Here is a 24,008-nt window from a genome sequence, read left to right as displayed (position 1 = left end):
TCTCCTTGCAACTCCTATCATGCGCTCCCACGCACCACCCATGTGCAAGGAGTGAAACGGATTGAAATGCCATGTACATCCATGATTGTTGGTGTATCTCTGAACTTCTGACTTCGACACAATTTTTTGCAAGCACCAGCGAAATTGGTTCCAAAGTCTGAGTATAAGTGTTCAGAAGGACCTCGGATTGCAAAGAATCTTCTCAAGGAGTTGATGAACAAAGAGGTCTCTAAAGACTCTATCACTGCTATGTGGACTGCACGTGTGCTCATGCAAGTGAAGAAAATGGCCCAACGCTTACTCTGAGCAATGCCTCCTCTTGTGCGCCTGGCTATCACAGCGAAAATGTCCACACCAGTGTAGGTAAAGGGTGGTGAAGTGCTTAGTCTCTCCTGCGGCAGGTCTGACATCATTTGTTTCTCTCTTTTCCCACGAAGCTTTCGACAGGTGACACATCCATGAAGAACAGTACTCATGCATCGCTTGCCGCCAACTAGCCATATGCCAGCAGCTCGAATTGCACCTTCTGTGATGGTACGACCTAGATGCGCGACCTGCTCATGATAGTGTTTGATGAGCAACGTGGATACATGGTGTTTGCCTGGCAGAATGACTGGATGCCTTTCTTTGTCGCTTAAGTCAGCTAACGTCAACCTGCCTCCAACCTGCCTCCAACCTTTAGCAGACCATCTGCATCTATGGTTGAGTTTCGTTCGAGAGCTTCTCTTGGAAACACCAGCTCCCTTGGAGGGAGCACTTTACTCTTCAAGGAAAGAAGCTTGTTGCACAGCAAGAAGAATCACTGTAGTTGCCTTGGACAACTCGTCAGCTGTGAGAGGTTTACGGCAACAATGCCAACCATTACATCTGTTGGTCCCTCGGCTGGTTGCCGTAAAAGAACAAACCACATGGATAAGTGTTGCAACTCCTCTCTGTATAGACTTCCAGGAAGAGAATTTTGTGAAACTCTCACAACCCAGCAACTTGTCCTTTTGACTTATAACACAGGTTGTAACTTGTGGTCGTACCTCAACATCTGCGTCTGGGCCCGTGAACCAGTTTTTTCTGGTGAGCTGTGAGGCTTGAACAGACCTAGAAGCATGGTCAGCTGGGTTATGCTCTGTAGGTACATACCTCCACTGATTCGGTTGTGTGGACTGGCAGATTCTCTGGACCCTGTTGTGGACATACACATAGAAACGTTTGGACTGATTATGAATGTAGCCCAGCACCACTTTACTGTCACAGTAGAAGGTAACCGCATCAATTTGGATATTGATCTCTTGAACGATAAACTCAGCAATTTCTACGGCTAGCACTGCTGCACACAGCTCCAGTCTGGGTATGGTAGGTTCAGTTGGTGGTGCAAATCTAGCTTTCCCAAGAATGAAACCCACATGAATCTGGTTCTGCATGATTGTTGTCGATGAATGAACTGGTCTTTCATCCTTGGTTTACGCTTGTGCGCAGCAATGAGAAAGGCGGGTCATTGCTTGCTCACGATTGTTATGAAGAAAAATAAAATATTTCAACAAAAACACCAGAAAAAAGGTATTCAACCAACATCTTGGCCATACTGTTAGGTAGTGAAGTTAAAATCCAATTTACTTTAATAACAGGAATATGACTAAAATTTTAAAAAGCAAACACATTTTTGAATGTTTCTTTCTAAATATTCTGTGTAATTTTATTTTTTTTGGTTTTCAGTATGCACATGGACGATTTGGAAATGCATGGAAAAGGAAGAAATGGGTATTTGGACTGATGGGAATTAAAGAGAAAAGGCGAAGAAGGTTCATGTTAAAACTTGTTGAAAAACGATCAAGGTGCCACCTTGTTCCTCTGACCAGACAGCATGTTAAGTCAGGTAGTGCCATTATCAGTGATGAGTGGAGAGCCTACAAGAATGCCTACACTGTAAATCACAGCAGGTGGTTTGTAGATCCTCAATCTGGCAGTCATACACAACATATCGAAAGAGCTTGGATGACCATCAAAGGACATGTCTGTAGACAGAGGAAATCGTACTGAGAAGTTGCTGGAGGAACACCTCATGTTCTTGAATGGTCATCTTGGCTTGGTTCCTGACACCCTGATGGACAACTGGAACGTTTGTTCAAGGATGTACACAAAATACAGTGGGGCAAAAAAGTATTTAGTCAGCCACCGATTGTGCAAGTTCCCCCACTTAAAATGATGACAGAGGTCAGTAATTTGCACCAGAGGTACACTTCAACTGTGAGAGACAGAATGTGAAAAAAAAACCATGAATTCACATGGTACGATTTGTAAAGAATTTATTCGTAAATCAGGGTGGAAATATATAAATTAATAAATAAATATAAAGCATTTACATATTAGTTAATAACATAGCTATAAACTATTTATTAGCCATCTATATGGGGAGTCTTATTGTAAAGTGGTACCGGACTTTTAAATACAGAGACGAACTACTGAGGAGACTTCAAGTTTGTTTTTGTTGTGTAAATCACCTTTAGCCCACAAAGAACCACTAGAGAGGAGCTTTACTTTGTGTGAATCATCTTTACATTAGACATTAGAATAGAGAGCATATGATAGACACAGGACAAGGAGACCCTGACATTCTTATCAAGTGTAACATTTGAATGTTGCTATGTATTATATAAACCGCACAAGTATTTTTCACCTTTGGTATTTTTTAAAACATAAATGTAAATTTTTAAGCTTTAATGACACTCTCAGGAATGCCTTGCATTATATTTAATAGCTAATGCATCACTTTGAAAAAAGTGCATAATCTAAGCTTTATTCCTCAATGGCCAGAACATTTAATTTGTAGATAACATACTCTAACTTTCCCATGCAGAGGGAAATTTTTTTTTTCCATTTTGCAACATTTTTTCCTCTATGTGACTCCACGCACAATTCAATGAGCCCTAATAAGTTAAACCGATAATGATAAAGAAGAAAAAGAAAACAGTCTTAAATCAAGCTGTAGTAAGCTAAGAAAAATGTATTTTGATCAAAATCCATAATAACATGGCCGATTAAAAATGACTCAGCTAGTTATGTTTTCATTATGGAAAAGCAGAAAAATGTGAGGGGTAAACGAAGGAGAATGAGAGGAAAATCTATCATAATTAAGTAACAGCTTAAGAAAATGGAAGTGTGTGTGCTTTTTTCATAGATGACTACTAATTGTGAAGAAAGCGCAAAGCTGATTTTGCTGCATATTAGCTTTTAATTACCCTAAATGAAAGAAAAACCTACATGCATAAGTATTCACATGCTTGTGTGCACACATATAGAAAGGATCTGGCTTTTAGTCACATTCCAACACATATTCTCTGGATCCCTTTCTCTCTCACTCTCACACACACACACACATACACACACACACAGTCATTCACACATACTTTGTTCAAGGTTCTCTGTCTCCAGACAGCTCACAGTATTTAGCGTGTGCCTGTCCCAAGCGATATCATTACTTTTCTTTGGAGGCTTGCATGCTCAGAATTTTCCCATCTCATTATTGAATATAGCAATGTTTAATAGAATAATTATTGCATATTTCATACCACTTGCTGATGGAAAATCTAGCTGAAGTGTGCCGCAGTTTTTATGCTTGAGGGTCTGCTCTTGATGCAAGCTGAAGTTTGTCAGCTTCTATTATTTATTTTGGCCTAACAAGTCAAACTGCATCTGCTGAGAAGAACATCATCAACACCAGATAGACATTCATTAATTTATGTGACAAGATGGTACAGCAGCATCTGCTGAGGAAGACAGTGATTGGTGGCAAAGGGATTTCATGATTTGAATGGTGTAACTGAAATGAATGCGATGATTTCATTTTTTCGTGGCTATGAATACTCAATAAGACAGCTAGAACAACACGGTTCACATGCATACACATTCATACACATACACAAAATTTCAATCAACAATGCAAAAATTTATTTTTTCCTCAAGTCATTAAGAGAGGATATGTCAAGATGTATAACTACCAGTTTAAAGCTGACCCATGTCTTTGCTGGTTTCACCAAGGGCACTCATCAGGTTACTTAATCTGCATACAAACTACTGTATTTTCTTATCTAGAGGACAGCAGCCAGTGAACCACGACCTGGCCTGAGGTATATGATGTACACACAGACAGAACTCATCTCTCCTTGCTCTCTCTCTTTCATTCTTTCGTTATTGTCAACCACCAGACGTCCCTCTTCCTGGATTAGCAGTCTGTTATGAGAGCCCAGACAGCTATAATGGCTGATGATACGATATGCACCCTTGCTGTTGCTAACTCTATGACACCAATTAACCTTGTTGTCCTCTGCCATTCATTTTCAACGAACACTGGAAGCCCAGCATAGCTAGCATTCTTACCTATCGAGGTTGGATGATATTGAGGATAGCAAAATAGGGCTTATGGCCAAAGGATACAGCAAGTAAATTCCTGAGTAATGTGTAGTGGCATTTAAAAAACAAACAAACATGTACATGTATTCAGAGGGTGTATTAAACTTTCTAATTATGATTTTGAAGAACAAAGACACAGAAACTTTTTAAATTTTGAATTTTGATTAACATTTCTAATAATGTTAATACATATTTAATAACTATATATTTTCATAAACACATTAATAACACTAACTCATATCAGAGAAAAAAAGTATACATTTATGAGTTCATGGAGTCAATTACTTCTCAGCATCACAACAGCTTTTGTGCCTAAACAAGCAGTTACAAAATAAATGTACTTAAGCTGGGTGTTTGCTTGGGCAAATCAAATGCATTAGGGGAGGCTGATGCAGACACTGGCAAATCTGCATGCTTTATTTATGCCAGTGGTTGGAAAACCTACACCACTGAGAACATTTACTGTCATAAATGTCAGAACATCATGGCTGGATAGATAATTGAAGGAGCATATTGTAGAGCACATTCAGGCAAAATATTAGGCAGTAAATCAAATTATAAAATAAACTGCCAGCTATATTATAAATTACGGAATGTTGTTACTAAGTTAAATAGAAGGAAAAATGTATTATGAAAATAAGATCAGTGATATAACAAATTACCCTTAAATTATTTAACACATGGAAATACATGAGCCAATACATTAGTCATAATTGCGTAAGTCCTAACATTAATTAATGCTTCAATTTTAAATATGAACCACCTGTGTCTGATAATTGGCTATATGTACCACAGGCCTTCAATTTGCTGATGTAAATGGAGAGTGCGCTTCACACACTAAGGTCAACTATGGAGTTCCGCAGGGTTCCGTGCTAGGACCAATTCTGTTTTTACATTATACATGCTTCCCTTAGACAGTATCATGAGAAAGCATACATTTTTACTGCTATGCAGATGACACCCAACTTTATCTATACATGAAGCCAGATAACACACACCAATAGTTAAACTGCAGGAATGTCTTAAAAACATAAAGACCTGGATGGCCGCTAACTTTTTGCTTCTTAATTCAGATAATCTTGGCAAATATCAAAGGCTGAGATAGAAGCTGGAGAAGATGTGGAAGGTGAAGTTAACAGTGGTCTCAGTGGTAATCAGAGCATTTTGGACAGTGACCACCAAAACTGAGCAAGTGACTCCAGCAGATCCAGGAACAACATCCGAGATCTCTGTAAAACCTTAAAAAAATAAATTAAAAAAAGAACTCCAGGTACTGACTGGCTTGATGTGACACTAATTAATTAAAATGGTTGCTAATTTTATTGCTTCTGCTCTTTGTCATGATTTAAATCAGAGCTTCACTCAAAGCACATGTCCACAGTCATGGGAAAATGTTATGTTATGTTTTGTGATTCTACAGTTACTGATTTAACTCAAATTACAGATGATTGGTTATGAAGTATAGATGAGAAGAAAATGGTTTGTGTGGCACTGCTGAACTTCACAGCACCAACTGATATAACTGATCATGACATTTTGTTGAAGAAATTAGAATGTCATGGTTTTAATCAGTTCGCATCATTATGTATGAAGATTTCTTTGAAAAACAGGAAAACTATTTTTGTAAATAGTGTGTGGAATACCACTCAGAACATGTATGATATTAGAAAGCACAATAAAACTGTACTAAAAAGAACTTTTGGACTTTTGAACTTAAAAAAAAAAAAACTATGGTAACTCTATTTAACATAATCTCGAAGGTAGAAATTGCTAATATAAACTTTGTGTGTTTGTGTTTTATTGTGTGCGTGCTGTATGTTACTATGCCCTGATGGTCTGTAACTCTTTTGGCAATGTACAAGTGGTTAATTGTTGTAGCTGGTCAAAGTAAATTTAGACAGAAATAAACAATAAGATACTTTGAATTATAGCCTTGTAATTACACTGATCAACCACATTGTCTTGCCTGTGTGTGGGTTAACTATTTTTGGACTTTTAGCTAAGAAAATAATCATTCTTCAAATGATTTTAACAGCTATGTTTTTATTTATTTGTTTTGTGTAAAAAGTCAAACCACTGTAATGTCAGTGTCAAGCTTCAAAATGGAAAATTTAACATGAAACTCAAATGGAGATTTTGAGTTCTAGCATTAGTCAAATTTGTTGTGGGAGCCATATGAGTTGTTTCCGTCTAAGTGGGTTAGTTTAAATAGACTCACTGTATTGGTGCATGGGTGTGGGGCGTGTCTCATGGGTGTGGTATAAGGTAAATGTGGTTGCACTCACTTGTACACAGCACCTGATGTGATGAGCAGAAGGTAGGGTGAGCACGAGGCAAAAACTTTCTGTTGACCGCAACATATCTCAGCCATACTGCAATTTGAATGATTTGATATTCTGTGCGTGTGTTTGACAGTTGATCTCATGTGCTGATTTGTAGTTTGGACAGTGGCATGTGTAAATAAAGAAGCAAATAATACAGAAGTGTTTGTGCGTTAATTGTTGCGCGTCATCAGGTGTCCTCATGTTTAGCTTGCCGCGGCCATTGGTTGGAGTAGCCGCAACAAATTGTCAACAGAAAGTTGTTTTGTAGGTTTTATTGGATTATTTATAAATAGATGAGTTTTATTGATGATAGTTTTGTAGTTTGCTGTTGCCTTTTACCACCCGCTTTTAGATTAAGCCTTTGGCTACACGAGCGCATTTTGTTCAGGAGTTTTGTTCCCCTGTTAGGTTTTAGCAGTACAGCTGCACAAGGCGTTGTACTGATTTGCTTTCTAGTATTTGTGCATCAGGCGGCTGAAGCCATTGGCTTGGGAGTACCGCCGCAGTTTGTGTTTAAGAGAGTTTGTCTTTCTCACAGTATGGAGGTACATAAATACCCACCGCTAGTATGTACAGAAGACTAGGTAAGTTAGTTAGGTTTAATAGGCAGTTAGTGGGGGATATTGCTCCTGTCAATTGTGTATGGCCAGGGTTTATGAAGTGAATGTCATCAAGTTTATGCTTTGGAATGAAGCTGGGTGGCATAGGTGCAGTTCAGCGTTTGGATTTTTTGTAATATTTTAAAGAAAAATGGAGACACACCAATTAACACAATGTGGTGATGTGGATGGAAAGAAAAGACAGCCGAAACCGACTGCTAAGGCTTTGGAGAATCAGATTGAAAGACTGCAAACAGAACGTCACACTAAGATTAATAAAATTAAAAAGGTCATAAAAATTATTAAAGAGTTAAAGCAATCTGAGGATAATGTTTCAACTGTTCAGGCTCAGTTAGAGAATTTGTCTGTGTTGCTTAATGAGGCGACTCATCTGCATGAAACCTTACTTCCTTTGCTTCCTCAAGAAGAGCAAGAAAAACAAACTGCTTGGTTCATAAGTGTGCGAGCACATAATACTGAGTTTATGGAAGAAATCAAGAAATGGCTTCATGATGCAAAGGGAAACCCTCAGAGCAAAAATCAGGTGTCTGAGCTTGATTTGCCACATTTAAATCCACCTGGTGTTGATTCCTCTGATGTATTACCTGCTGGAAATGGTTCTGGTGCTTCTAAGATCGCCGGGAATGTTAGTAAAGGTGCTGCGATAGATGATGTTAATCCAAGTGATAGTATCTCTAATGTTGGAAACAAAAGTAGGAAAAGCAGATCATCACTCAGTGGCTCAATGGTGTCATCTGCCTTGTCAGCACGCATAACAGCAGAGGCTGACATGGCTGCCCTTCTTGTTCGACAGAGGTTGTTGAAAGAAAAGCATGCTTTGGAAGAACAAGAAATACAGCTTAAGAAAAGAAAGGAGCTGCTTGACTTGGAAACTGAAATAGCAGCCTCAGCAGCAAAGGTGAATGTTTTAAAAACTTCTGAAATGTCCCGAGTCTCAAGTGCTGTTAAGGTTAAATCTGATGGAATGAATTCGTATTTAGAACGAGAGCAGGGGCGTTTAGCCGTTTTAAATCCTAATGCTCCGACGTTCAAACCTGTGTTACCAGAACAACCATATCAGGGTGTGGATGCAAGTGATCATCAAGCGCAGGTATTGGATGTAAGGCCCAAGGTTAAAAATACTTTTCAGCTTAAGGTCGTTTCGTTGGAAAAGTCAGAGATGAAGTTACATCAAGTATTTCCAGGTGCAGTTTCAACTACTCAGATGATGTCGCAGTCTCACGCACAATCAAAACCTCTCACACATACAGTGCAAGGTGGTGAGGGTCATGATCATCTAGTCACAGTTTTGAAGAAACAAAATGAAATTACAACTTTATTAGCTGAGCAGCAGTCTCTGTTTTTGTTACCAAGACGTGACATTCAGTTATTTGATGGCGATCCTTTGCAATATCAAACATTTATGAGAGCCTTTGAGCACATGGTGGAGAGTCAAGCTCACAGTGCTAAGGATTGTTTATATTTTTTCGAGCAATACACTAGAGGCCATCCAAGAGAAATGGTCAGAAGCTGTCAGTATATGCCTGCTGAGTATGGATATGCTAAAGCTAAATCTTTGCTCCAAGAGAACTTTGGCAATTCGCTGAAAATTGCTGCTGCCTACATTGAAAGGGTCAGTAAATGGCCATCTATAAAATCTGATGATGTGAAGGCTTTGCAGGAATATGGGTTTTTATTAAGGCAATGTTGCAATGCAATGGGAGACGTTGAATCCTTGCATGAGTTGGATGTCTCTGCTAATATGCAAGCAGTTATAAAAAAGTTGCCTTACAAGCTCAGGGATAAGTGGAGGAATGTTGTCTGCGATCTGCAGGAGAGATTTCAACGTAAAGTGTCTTTTTGCGATGTTGTTGAGTTTGTTGAAAGGCAAGTTAAGATTGCAAGTGATCCATTGTTTGGAGATATACAGGATCCTCCGACAGCCACCAGAAAAGATGCGAGGAATAGTAAGCCTCAGTTTTACCCTAAGGCTAAGCGGAGTAGTTTTGCTACTACAGTGGCCAAGGTGGAAGGGAAGATTGAGCCAGCATTGAGGCGAGAAAATGGTTCAGTTGTGACCAAGGCCTGCTTGTTTTGTGGAGCAGGGCATATGTTGGAGTTGTGTCCTTCATTTGAAAGAAAGTTACACTGTGAAAGATTATCTTTTTTGAAAGAGAATGGCGTGTGTTATGGTTGTCTGCGCATTGGGCACAGAAGCAGAGACTGTAGGAAACGTCTCTTGTGTAAAGTTTGTAATCAGAAACACCCCACACTCGTACATATTCACTCCAAGCGGAGGGAAAGTGTCGCAGTGCAAACTATAGGAGGGAGAGAACCATCAGATGAAGGTCCTTCTTGTGCTGTGCAAAGCAGTGGTGTTACTGGGGCCGGTGAGCAAAATAGTGCTCTGTCTGTAATACCAGTTAGAGTGAAGTCTAAGAAAGGTACTCAGTCATTGGTAACCTATGCCTTTCTAGATCCTGGGAGTTCAGCTTCATTTTGTACGGAAGCGCTCATGAATAGACTGAATCTTTCAGGAAGGAAAACTGGCATTCTTTTGCGGACAATGGGTCAGGAGAAAATGGTCAGTAGCTATGTGGTTTCAGATTTGGAAGTAGCTGGTTTGGATTTAGATCACTACTGTGACTTGCCTGACTTATTTACTCAGAAAAGCATGCCTGTTCATCAACGTAATATTCCCCGACAGGAAGATCTCGACAGATGGCCACATTTGCACCATATTAATGTACTGGAGATAAATTCCAGGGTAGACCTGTTGATCGGGACCAATGTGCCCAAGGCTTTAGAGCCCTGGGAGGTTGTTAGAAGTCAAGATGGAGGTCCCTATGCAGTAAAAACTATGCTGGGTTGGACGGTGAATGGTCCTCTCAGAGAGGATTGTAATACTGACATTTTTGATGTGAGTGTTAATAGGATTTCCGTGGCAAGATTGGATGAACTGTGGGAACGTCAAATGAAGACTGACTTTCCAGAATGTATTCAAGATGAGCAGTTGGCTTTGTCTAGAGAAGACCAGCAGTTTATGAAGTCAGTGATGGATTCTGCTAAGTTGGTTGATGGTCATTACACCATTGGTTTGCCTTTTAGATGCAATCAGGTAAACATGCCAAATAATAGGAAGGCTGTAGAACAGCGAGCTCTGAGCCTTAAACGAAAGTTTATTAGGAATGGTTCATTTCATGACGAATACACCAGTTTTATGACTGAAATAATTTCTAAAGGGTATGCAGAGAAGGTGCCTGTTGAAGAGTTCGATCGCTGTGATGGAGGATTATGGTATATTCCACATCATGGGGTGTATCACCCACAGAAGAAGAAGTTGCGAGTTGTCTTTGATTGTGGTGCTTCGTTTCAGGGAGTGTCTCTGAATGGACAACTTCTGGAAGGCCCAGTTCTCACTAGCTTGCTAGTTGGGGTCATAACCAGATTCCGTAAAGAACATGTGGTGCTCATGGCATATATTGAATCCATGTTTTATCAGGTCAGAGTACAAAGAGATGACTTAGATCTATTAAGGTTTCTGTGGTGGCCAGACGGAGATCATAGTCAGGATCTGGTGGAATATAGAATGAAAGTACATCTCTTCGGAGCTACTTCATCCCCAAGTTGTGCGAATTTTGCCTTGAGGAAATGTGCAGAGGACAACAGAGATCATTTCAGACTAGAGGTTGTCAACAATGTTTTACATAGATTCTATGTGGATGATTGCCTTATCTCTGTTGGTTCTGAAGAGGAGGCAGTGAGGCTCTATCATGAACTTGTTGCTCTTTGTGCTAAAGGAGGCTTTAAGCTCACAAAGTGGGTTAGCAACAGAAGAGCAGTGCTTGCTGCCATACCTCAGCAGGAGCGATCCAAGGAGGTGAAGGATTTGGATTTGGATAGTGATGTGTTACCGGTAGAGAGAGTACTGGGTGTACAGTGGTGTATCCAATTGGATACATTCAAGTTTAAGATCACACTGAAAAACAAACCTCCAACAAGGAGAGGGATATTGTCCCTTGTGAGCTCGATCTACGATCCATTAGGGTTTTTGGCACCTGTGGTGCTGCCTGCTAAGTTGATCCTTCAGAAACTGTGCAGAAGTCATTGGGGTTGGGATGATGTGTTGCCAGTTACTGTTGAACAAGAATGGACAGTTTGGCTAAATGATCTTTGCCTTCTTGCAGATTTTAAGGTCGACCGGTGCCTTAAACCTTCTGATTTTGGAGACGTTGCTTCTGCTCAGTTACATCACTTCGCAGATGCAAGCGAGGAGGGTTATGGCACAGTCACTTATCTGCTGTTGCGCAGTACCCAGAATCAAGTGCATTGTGCGTTTATAATGGGTAAAGCAAGAGTGGCTCCCTTGAAACAAACTTCCATTCCTCGCATGGAATTGACAGCTGCCTTAGTTGCGAGTAGAATGGATAAGATGTGGAAAAAAGAGCTGCAAATGCATTTGCAGGAGTCAGTATTCTGGACTGATAGTACCTCGGTGTTAAGGTATATCAGCAATGAAACCTCAAGGTTTAAAGTGTTTGTAGCAAACCGGGTGACCGAGATACTTGAAGTGTCCAAACCTTCTCAGTGGAAATATGTTAATACATCATGTAATCCTGCTGATCTAGCCTCTGGGGGAGTTAAGGTGCAAACCTTTTTGAAGGATGATTCTTGGTTGTCAGGGCCAAAGTTTCTTGTTGAACCAGAAATTAATTGGCCAGTGAATCTTGATTTTGGAAAGAGCTCCATAAATGATCCAGAGATTAAAACGACCGTTTTAGTCAATGCTGTTGGTACAAATGAATGCAAAGATGGGGCGATGAAGTTCATTGCTTATTTTTCTTCGTGGACTCGTCTGAAGAGGATGGTTGCATGGATTCTTAGATTCAAAGATTTGTTGCAGGAAATTAGTAAAAGGAGGAAGCAGCTGGAAGAGAGCTTTGCGTCTAGCGTGACTCAAGAAAATCTTGAGGAAAAGCTTAAAAGAGAGTTGCAAACAGTCAAGGACCATGCTGCCAAATGATTTCTTTCGGTAGAAGAGCCTAACAAGGCAGAGAATGCAGTTCTTTGCTTTTGTCAAAGAAGGAGATATTCAGATGAGATCAGTAGGTTGCAGAGGGGTGACAGGGTGAAGAAGAGTAGTGAGCTCTATAGGCTTAATCCTAAATTTGAGAATGGTGTGTTGAGAGTTGGAGGTAGGCTTAGTAGAGCAGCTATGCCTGAAGATGCAAGGCAAGCGCAGACTCCGAGCTAACAAAAAGACACTTTATTAAAACAACGAAAGGCGACCCGGGGAAAGTAGAGAGCAAAACAGAAACTAAAAATCCGGGGAAACAATGACACGAGGAAGCCGGGATCGGGACGGCGGGGGGCTGCAATAGAAAGGGGAGATGATTACTAGGGAGCCAGGAAGCGGGGAGAACATATCAGGACTGAGTTAGAGTAGGGGCTTACGATAGAACGGAACCGTGGGAGCTCGGGAGGGTAGTGGGGCAGTCCGTGGGGGCAGGAAGTCCGTGGAATGGCGAGTGGGCCAGGTGAGCGCCGCGAGATCCAGTTGAGCCGGAGGACAGGCAGGTAGCAGACGCCGAGTAGAAATCTGGACAGAAGTAGGCAGGTTAAACAAAGTTCCAAGCAGAAGAGAATGCACACTTTTCGTGGAAGTCTGGTTACCACTGTGGGGATGACTACGGACTGGCGTGGAGCATCCGTCAGCGCCGGATTAAGTGGATCTCCGTGTAATCACCGGGATGGAGAGCAGGTGTGCTAGTGATGGCCCAGCCCGGGGGTGTGGCTACCCGAGCATCACGCATTCCACAGACCATGACAGTGCCCCCCCCTCAAGGGTCGCCCCCAGGCGACCGACCGGACTGCGGCCTGCGGAGAGAAGCGCGGAAATCAGCGATGAGGGACGGGTCCAGAATGAAGGAACGCGGAACCCAGAGGCGGTCCTCGGGACCGTACCCCACCCAGTCCACCAGGAACTGCCACCCACGCCCACGCCGGCGCTCAGCCACGATGCGCCGGACCGCATAGGCCGGGTGACCAGCGACAAGCCGGGCGGGAGGAGGGGGCTCGGACGGAGGGCACAATGGGCTGCGGCGGACGGGTTTGACCTGGGAAACGTGGAACGTGGGATGTATGCGCCAGGAAGTAGGGAGCTTGAGCCGAACTGCCGCCGGGTTAACAACCGCATCAACTTCATACGGGCCAATGAAGCGGGGGGCCAGCTTCCGGGAGGACACACGCAGCGGAATGTTTTTGGCGGCCAACCAGACCTTCTGCCCCGGCTGGTAGTCGGGGGTGGGGGTGCGACGGCGGTTGGCATGGCGTGTGTGCTGTTCCTTCGTCCGCAGGAGAGCTTGGCGGGCCCTGAGCCAGACCCGCTGGCAGCGCCGGAGATGGTGCCGAGCGGAGGGGACTGCGAGACCGAGTTCGTCTTCAGGGAAAAGAGGAGGCTGATAACCGAGGGATGCCTCGAACGGGGACAAACCTGTGGCAGACGAGGTAAGTGAGTTATGTGCATATTCAACCCAGGGCAGAAAGGTGACCCAGGAAGTGGGGTTTTGGGACGCCATGCACCGTAGCACAGCCTCTAGCTCCTGGTTAAGCCGCTCGGTCTGGCCGTTAGATTGCGGATGGAAACCCGAGCTTAAACTAACTCTCGCGCCCAAAATGGAACAAAAGGTCCTCCACACTCGTGAAGTGAACTGTGGGCCTCGGTCTGAGACGATGTCAAGGGGAATACCATGGAGCCGGAACACGTTTTCAATTAGGGCTAGGGCTGTGTCAGGGGCGGAGGGTAGTTTCGGTAGAGGGACGAAGTGGGCGGCTTTAGAGAACCGGTCGATGATGGTGAGGATGATGCTCTTTCCCGAGGAACAAGGAAGACCGGTAATGAAATCTAATGAGATATGAGACCAAGGCCGGTGAGGCGTGCTGAGCGGATGGAGCAGGCCCGCTGGGTGCTTAGTTAATCAACGGAAGAGGGTACTTGTTCTTTACGGTGATGTCATTTAAGCCCCGGTAGTCAATGCACGGCCGCAGCGAACCGTCCTTTTTCCCCACGAAGAAAAAGCCCGCAGCGACTGGGGAAGAAGAGGGTCGAATGATACCGGCCGCGAGTGATTCTCGGATGTAGTTTTCCATAGACTCTCTCTCGGGGCGAGACAGGTTGTACAACCGGCCGGAGGGCAGCGGGGCACCAGGTAGCAGGTCGATGGCGCAGTCATAGGGGCGGTGTGGTGGCAGAGAGCAAGCCTTGTCTTTGTTAAACACTTCCTGCAAGTCGTGGTATTCGGGTGGGATGGAGGAGAGGTCAGGTGCTTGTGTAACAGGTGGGGTCGGGTTAGTGGGTGGAGCGAGAACTGCTGATCTCAGGCAATTCGCAAGGCAGAACAAACTCCAACTGGCGATCTTGCTTCCTGCCCAATCGATGTGGGGATTATGTCTTTGCAGCCACGGGTAGCCTAACACGAGCGGGGTGTCGGGAGACGGGAAGGTAAAGAACGAAAGCGATTCGTTGTGGTTCCCGGAAGTGACTAATGTCACGGGCGCGGTCTGATGAGTGATGTAAGCAAACACTTGTTTATTCAGCGCTGACGCAGGGAGGGGAGGTTCCAACAGAGTGAGTGGAATTTCCAGCTCTTTAGCCAGTCTTTCATCCATGAGATTCTGCTCCGCCCCAGAATCCACTAATGCGCTGCATGTGACAGTCTTTTTATTGGTTATTATGGCAACGGACACAATCAATCGGGGTCTAATAGTATTCAATGTGCAGCCCACCCGTATCCCCGAACCTACCGGTGAGCTGGTCCGTTTGGGCGAACCGGGCAGCTGGCGATGCGGTGTCCCAGCTTCCCACAGTATAAGCAGTCCCCGGCCCGAAAACGGAGTTCCCTCTCCTCCGGCGAGAGCCGAGAGCGCCCGATCTGCATCGGCTCCGGCGGAGGAGGAGACTGTGAGCGAGCGCACGCCGCTGGAGAGCTAAAAGGGGACAGGGGCAGTGACACGCGAAAGTCTGGGTGCAACACGGGTTTCGGTGGCTTGGACCGCCGTTCGGCCTCCCTCTCCCGTAGACGCTTATCGATCCTACGGGCGAGTGACACCAAATCCTCGAACGTTTTAGCCGCCTCGTGAAACGCGAGCTGATCCTTAATCTGATCGTTCAGGGAGCGTAAAAAAATTCCCCTTAGGGCCGAATCGGGCCAGCCAACAGCGGCTGCCACGGTGCGAAACTCCACTAAATACTCCGCAACGCTACGCCGACCCTGGCGGAGCACCAGTAGCTTTTGAGCGGCATCATCCTCGGAAACTGACGGAGAGAAGGTTGCTTTAAACTCGTCGAGGAAGTCATCGAAGTCGCAGCGCTGTATCGGGTTAGCAGATAAATAGGCTTCAGCCCACGCCAACGCCCTTCCCCTCAGTAGTCCCACGAAGTGGGAAATCTTGGCCGCGTCAGTGGGGAAGGCGAGTGGCGAGCGACTGAAGAAAAGAGTACACTGAAAAAGGAACCCCCCACACTGGTCCAATTCGCCGTGGAAGGGTTCCGGCGGCGGAGACGTCACACAGCGGTACGCCGAGTCGGGCTGTTTAGCGCACATCTCTCCCTGTTTCTCGCTCAGCTCCTGATACTGATCCTGAAGCGAAGAAAGTAACTGATCGTGTCGGCCGAGCACGGCACCCTGCTTATTAATAGCTGAACGTATCGGGTCTGCTGGATCCATCTTGGCCAGTCCGTACTGTCATGCGCCGTGGTGCGCGGGCACGAAAGGATCCAGGCGCAGACTCCGAGCTAACAAAAAGACACTTTATTAAAACAACGAAAGGCGACCCGGGGAAAGTAGAGAGCAAAACAGAAACTAAAAATGACACATGCAGCATCAGGATATCAGATGATGGCAGACCTTCCACAAGATCGCATCTCACCCGATGAACCTCCATTTTCTCGGGTTGGAGTGGATTGTTTCGGACCTTTTCAAGTTAAGCGTGGAAGGTGTGAAGTAAAGAGATATGGAATTATCTTTACATGCCTGGCTGTGAGAGCTGTGCATTTGGAGGTATTGTCATCTTTGAGCACAGACTCTTTTATTAATGCGCTTCGTCGATTTATATCAAGGCGAGGTCAGGTATTGGAGATACGATCGGATAATGGTACCAACTTTGTGGGTGGTGAACGCGAGTTGAGAGAGGCAGTGGAAGGATGGAATCAGGCACAGATTCAGGAGATGCTGCTTCAAAAGGGCATAAAATGGATTTTTAATCCTCCTGCTGGTTCCCATCATGGCGGTGTTTGGGAACGTCTCATAAGGTCTGTTAGGAAGGTGTTAAATTCCATTTTGAAAGTACAGAATTTGGACGAAGAAGGCCTTTGTACAATTCTTTGTGAGGCAGAGGCTATTGTGAACAGTAGACCAATAACTAGAGCCTCTACTGATCCTAATGATTTGGAGGCCTTGACTCCTAACCATCTGTTCTTGCTTAAGACCAAGCCATTGATACCACCAGGAGTGTTTCAGAAGGGGGACTTGTATGGACGACGTCGATGGAGGCAAGTACAGTACATGTCTGACCTGTTCTGGAAACGCTGGGTCAAGGAGTACCTGCCCCAGCTTCAAGAGCGTCAGAAGTGGCAGAGAATCGGACGGAACTTCATTCCGGGGGATGTGGTTATCGTTGTCGATGATTCTGCGCCTCGTAACTCTTGGGTGACTGGAAGGATTGTGGAAGCAATTTCTGACACTAAAGGACTTGTACGTCGGGTTCGTGTTAAGACAAAGACTGGTTATTTGGACAGGCCGATCACTAAAGTGTGTCTTCTACAGGAAGCAGAAGAGTCATGAAGATTGACTTTTTTCAAATATCTATTTGCATTAATGTATATTTATTTATTTGGAATTGAAATTGTATCTTTGAATGTTTGATAAAAGATTGATTATGTTTATCAGTATGTCTCCTACATGGTAAGTATGATGTAATTATTGCTCTAAAATAATTAGGGGCCGGTATGTAGGAGCCATATGAGTTGTTTCCGTCTAAGTGGGTTAGTTTAAATAGACTCACTGTATTGGTGCATGGGTGTGGGGCGTGTCTCATGGGTGTGGTATAAGGTAAATGTGGTTGCACTCACTTGTACACAGCACCTGATGTGATGAGCAGAAGGTAGGGTGAGCACGAGGCAAAAACTTTCTGTTGACCGCAACATATCGCAGCCATACCGCAATTTGAATGATTTGATATTCTGTGCGTGTGTTTGACAGTTGATCTCATGTGCTGATTTGTAGTTTGGACAGTGGCATGTGTAAATAAAGAAGCAAATAATACAGAAGTGTTTGTGCGTTAATTGTTGCGCGTCATCAGGTGTCCTCATGTTTAGCCTGCCGCGGCCATTGGTTGGAGTAGCCGCAACATTTGTATTATTTTTTTGTCTTATTATATCAATATATGCATTTTTTATGTATATGTTTCGATTGGCCTGGTGATCTATCCATGCTGTAGCCTGCTTCTTGCCCTATGTCAGCTGGAATAGGCCCCCATCACGAACATGTGTTCAAGAAAACTGATGATCTCATTGGAGTCCATGTCTTTTTGTATTTTTTTCCCCTTATGGGAATTACATCAAATATATAGTGGGTGTACGACTGCTCTACTTATCTGCAATTGTTTGCTTTTGAAACATGAGCAGTTAGACACATTGAAAGCCAGAAACACTCGTCATAAGGTGGCTCTGCATTTATCGCTGTTGACCATTAACATTATTATTTGTTTTACAGTAAGTATTATAATTTTCTTTATGGATATCTGGTCGTTTAAGAATTATTTAAGATTTGCACAGTAAGTCTTCTGCACTTGGCTATGTAGGGCAAATAGCTCATTAAAATACTAACATGCTTAATTTAGTCTATCTAGAGTTTATGTGATTTGGAAAGGATTTTTTTTCTTTGTTTTAAATGAATGAATATTTACTTATTTTGTTTTCAAAGCCATACAGAAGATAATTTAAAACATTTTATTATTATTATTATTTATTTTTCATGTTGTTGTCTTCTTTCAGTTGAACTCTTTAGGGTTTACACAGATAATCTTCTGCCTCCACCTCAGCCTGTCTCTACCATCCTCCTCTGTCACATCATCCCTGTGCTTCTCCTCCTTCACTACGTCCTTGAATCTTCTCTAAAGTCTTCCTCCTCTTCTCCTGCCTTTCAGCTAAATCTTCAGCACCCATTGTCTGGTATAGCCACTATCCCTCCTTTGTACAAATTCAAACCATCTCAGTCTTGCCTCTGTTGATCACTTGGGTTTTGGTGGCATCTGTTCTTACCTATTCATATGTTAATTGTTCTCAAAACAACAAAAAATAGAGAGTTGTAATTAAAAATAATACATAGCTTTCAAACGTAACTCCTACACACCAAATGTTACTGAGTGAGGCATAAATACATGAAGGTATAATGATGATTTGCAGAATCCTCTGGGTCATAACTAGTTTACATAACTAGTAAACCATCTTTCTCATGAAAATGTTGATGATGATGAACTGGAGAGGTGATTTGTCATAAAATCATCTTGTGAATTACTGGATTCATATGTGATCACTGTCTATTCATTCAGGACAAATCTGATAAGCCAGATCTGAGACGGTACAGCAGCCCTGTTATAGTAATGACAATGACCCGGTTCATTACCAAGATCTAATGATGGACTTATTGGTAATGTTTGGGGTGATCTACACACTATACTACTACTACTACTATTACCTCAAGGGATAGAACAACACTGCATTAATTCAAAGTACAGTGGTCTGGAAGCAGGTGAACTGCAAGACTGGACAAGACTGGATGATGGTGGGGTTTGTTGTTGAAGGATTTTTTTTTCTGATACTCACTGTTTTGAATGTAAATGTTAACATAGCAGGTATAGAAAATTAAATTAAATTAAATTAAATTAAATTAAATTAAATTAAATTAAATTGGAATTAAAATGCAAGTGTCAAATATAACTAAAATATTGAAGTTCTGATGAGCTGATAAGTTCTGATAACACATTGTTTAGGAGTGGGGTGTTACCGTGCATATAACTGAAAAGCTGGTTTTTGAAACATTTAATCAAACAATAAAAAAACACACCAGATGAGACATGCATCTGTAAAGTGAAGTTTCAAAAGAGGATTTATCTTATATCAGTATTTCTAAAAGGGAGAATATATCCGTCTTACATTATCATATGTATTTGGATCCCAAGTTAGGTCTTTTAACCTCCAAGAAAATAGTGGTGGAATAATGGTCCCACCCATGTGTAAGTGCAATATTTTGCTTACACATAATCCAGAAATGTTCATTTATTAACAATGCAGTAACATTACAATATAAGTTTGGCACGTTAAATTATCCCTGTAGAATCTATAAAGATAACACCACTGAAACGCTCCCAAGTCTATTTTGGATAAACTGCCTCAATAATGGCCTGAATAAAATTATTCAACTTTGTGGATGAGAAAACTTGGCATCCAGCAGACTGGTAATATTAAGTGCCTCTCCCAGAGTGCAACTGTACTTGCAGTTCTGAATAACACTATAGCCCTCTCTCTGTCTCTCCACTGCACTGTTCAAAGGCCTTATTCAGTGTTCCAAACACTTCTCTTGCCTAGTACTAAATCATCACTGCGGGTGTGTCATGTTTTCAATTTAAAAATGCATGTGCTCCACCCACACTACCATCATTACACTCACACTCTGAGAAAGACAAAAATGCTCTTGGACTCATATAACTCACACACTTACAGACACACACATACTCCATAGCTATTACTGATGCTTAGAGTGGAAGCATTCGTTTCAGTAATAACCTTACATTTTGTAGAGGGACCATAATTTACAGACCATACATAAAGACTTGTCAGAAACCCAAATGAATACTTAGTGCTTCAGCCCAGTGCTTTATCATGTCACTGATAAACACAGGAATAATCTGATTCTGTAATAAGGTGCTAGTGTCCAGTGGATAGCACATGCACATTAAAGCACCCATATGTCCACACTCACTCTCAAAACTGCATGTGCAGTAGACATTCAAGCACAACGCTTAGCATATAGTACTAAAGTCATGGTATGAGCTAGGAAGCACAGAAAGACAGGTGGGTGTGTGGAGTATGTATAAAAGTAAAGTAAAGTAAAATTTTATTTATATAGCACCTTTCAAGATAAAATCACAAAGTGCTTTACAAAGGCAGAAAACCGACATTAAAATCTAAAACAAAACAAAATCAACCAAAAGCAAGTTTAAACAGATACGTTTTAAACTGCTTTTTAAAAGACATGACTGAGTCCACAGATCTCAAACTTAAAGGGAGCGAGTTCCAGAGTCTGGGAGCCACTGATACAAATGCTCTGTCACCTTTTGTTTTTAACCTTGTATGCTGGACAACCAGCAACCCCTGGTCACAAGACCTCAGGGACCTGCTGGGGTGATAAGAAAGAAGAAGATCACTTATGTAAGTTGGAGCTACACCGTGCAGAGCCCTATAAGTCATGATTATTATCTTAAAATGGACCCTGAACTTGACAGGGAGCCAATGCAGTTGAATCAGCAGGGGAGTGGCATGGGAGTATTTGTGATGCTTTATCAGAAGCCTAGCACCAGCATTTTGAACACCCTGCAGTCGTTCCAGGGAGGCAGTACTTAAGCAAGTAAACAAGGAATTACAATAGTCTAAGCGAGATGAAACAAAAACATGAATAATCATTTCCAATTCGGAACGTGACACAAAGGGACTCAGCTTAGCAATATTTCTTAAATGGTAAAAACAAGAGCGAACCAAGGATTTAACGTGTGTCCCCAATATCAGAGCTGGATCAAATGTAACACCAAGGTTCCTAATGGAGGATTTAATATAAGAAGCAAGAGGGCCTAGATTTTTAACCACGAGGGGAACAAATTTCTCAGGAGCAAAGACAATGACTTCTGTTTTATCAGCATTTAGTTGAAGGTAATTACCAGCCATCTAATCTCTAACGGAATCTAAGCAGGACTGCAAGATTTGGAGCTTAGAAACATCAGGTGGCTTAAAAGAGATATATAGCTGAATATCATCTGCACAACAATGATATGAAATATCAGAGAAAGAGCTAAGAAGTTGCAGAAGAGGGAGTAAATACAACAAAAGTAATAACGGTCCCAAGACAGAGCCCTGAGGCACCCCATAGGCAAGAGAGCTGACGGAGGATCTGAACTTAGAGGTAGCCACAGAGAAAGATCGAGTTGACAAATAGCATTTAAACCATTCCAATGCGGTACCCGATACACCCATGAGATGAATGTTATGTTCATCTAGAACAACTGTGAGTTGCTTGGCCACAACCTTTTCTAAAATCTTGGCAATAAAAGGCAATTTTGAGATATGTCTGTAACTGGAAAGCAAAGAAGGATCAAGTTTAGGCTTTTTTAAAAGTGGGTGAATGACAGCACTTTTACAGTAAGGGACCTAACTAGAGAGTAGAGATGCATTAATAATTTTAAGAACACTAGGACCAATAGACTCAAAAACATTTTTAAACAAAGACTCAGATAAAATATCAAGGGGGCAAGAGGATGATCTAATTGAAGTAACCAGCTTCAACAACTCAGGTAAAGACACTGGTAAAAATCTTTCAAATATGACAGGCTTAAGTAAAATCGGAACAGGCAAATTGTACATGGAGGGAGAGATGTTGCTCCTTACATTGCTAACCTTTTCAACAAAAAAGGAAAGAAAATTTTCACAGTCTTCATTCGAAGAAATTGGGACAGCAGCAGAAGCCGGAGCAACAATATCCCTAATAGTGTCAAATAAAACCTTAGGGTTACCTCTGCTCCTAGAGACTAGGTTTGAAAAATAAGCAGCCCTTGCATCACAAATTGAAGCATTAAAGGAAACTAGGACTTGTGGCTGACCTCAGTTCTGGCAAATAATCTTGTGACTCAGGATTTGAAAACAGGGGTTTGCCTAGGCCATGTTTGGTAAGAAAGGAGAACTGCTAACCAAAAATGGGGATTGTCAGATAGTAGAAAGATTAAATTGAGGGACTTATGAACAGATCAAAATATCTGCTGTGGAGAATGCAGAGACTGAACACTCATGGGGAAGACACATGGGGGAGGGCACAGCTCTTTCATGTTGTACAGATGTCTGAGAGACTACCAGCAGAATGGCAGACCAGGGTGATGTTCCCCAATTTCAAAAATTGAACGTGTTCCACATTGCTAAGCCTACCGTTCTTCCAGAGTGTTGGAAATTAGACCAACCATTAAGCAGGAATAGCATTTTGTCCTGGCTGTGAAACAATGAACACGAATTTCACCCATGCAGGACTGCTGGAGAGATCATTGGAGTTTGACCATGTCGTCAACATCTCTTTCACAGAATTGCAAAAAATGGGGTGTGCTGTGAAAATATGTGGTTCTGGATTTGCTGGTACAGTCAAAATGAGAGCTGTGTCTGCATTCTTGGCACAAAGTCAGGAATGCTTTTTTGGAAGTATTGCACTCCTCTAGGCTTGACCCTTTTCTCCAATCATATTTGTAATATTCAAGGACAGAATCTTAAGGTGGGAAAAATATGTCCTCTTCGGAAATTTCAGAATAGCATTCCTGTTTATTGCAGATGATGCGGTTTTGTTGGCTTCATTGGTGCTTGACCTTCAGCAAACAGCTGAATGGTTTGCAAGTGATTGTGAAATCCCTAGAATGAGACTTAGCACCTACAGTAGCTGGGACATCTGGTTAGGATGTCTCCTAACTGCCTCCACTTGGAGTTTTTCCGAATACATAGGGAAGACCCAGAACCCAGGTTTATATACCTTGTTTGACTTTGGAATGACTTGACTGAGAACATAAATGTGTTGCTGTGGGGAAAGATGTCTGGAATACCTTGCTTAACCTGCTGCCATTGTGACCCAACTTTAAATACGTGGAAGCTAATAAATGGATGTATAATACTATAACAATAATACACTAGTTCTATTTCTTAGTCTGTTTTAAAATTCTTCAGCTCCACAGTGTGGATATAAAGTAACAACCTACAAGTATTAACTGATGTATCAGCTCTGCTGCAGTGTCCTCTGCAAACCAGATTTTTAAAAAGGTTTTTAATTAATGTGTATTTCTTAGCTCTCTAAAATTTCAATTTTTATGTATTTTTGTGTGATAGCTGGGGTCCTCACTTTTAGTAGCAAAACAGAAAGTTTTCTGCTAAATGTATAACAATGCCTTCTATAACTGAAGTCACTGTTGACTACACTTTTATTCTTTAAAATATCAGGTAATCTAACAAGACTTCAATTCAAATAACTAATTAACAGTGTTAGAAACTGGCACTGTGAGTGGTCACTGCATAGTACCAGGTGCAAATTAACTTGCAGTGCGACTTTGTGGTGTTAGAATGGCTTAAATGAGATGTTCAAAACTTGGTGTTTTGTGTCAAGAAATCCAGCCTGTCTTTGAAAGATTATATAATTGCGTAAAAGTTATGAATATAATCTTCGTATTTGTAGCCAGGTGGAAGGTCGGTATTATTGGACATGCTTCTTTTGGGGTACCTCTGAGAGAGCAAGGGATGATGGGGATCTACAGAGACATTCACAGAAGTGCTAGCTTGCATTGGTGTAATGTGGGTGTGCAATGCCGTTTTTTGCTGCGTGGTCTGTTTTAA

General features: G+C 42.3%; 1 long non-coding RNA gene across 1 annotated transcript; it reads right to left on the bottom strand.

Annotated features, from left to right (window-relative positions):
* Window positions 1-12,575: 12,575 nt before the first annotated feature.
* On the bottom strand, window positions 12,576-13,507 carry LOC113023207 (uncharacterized). Its single transcript, XR_003272523.2, has 2 exons — window positions 12,779-13,507; window positions 12,576-12,696 (listed from the first exon to the last, which is right to left on the bottom strand). It is a non-coding gene; the product is annotated as an uncharacterized LOC113023207 (long non-coding RNA).
* Window positions 13,508-24,008: the final 10,501 nt, after the last annotated feature.

Source organism: Astatotilapia calliptera, chromosome 6, assembly GCF_964374335.1.
Source record: "Astatotilapia calliptera chromosome 6, fAstCal68.1, whole genome shotgun sequence".
Lineage (NCBI taxonomy): Eukaryota > Metazoa > Chordata > Actinopteri > Cichliformes > Cichlidae > Astatotilapia > Astatotilapia calliptera.
The sequence above is the reverse complement of the archived record's forward strand: the minus strand, read 5'-3'. Positions and strand labels throughout refer to the sequence as shown.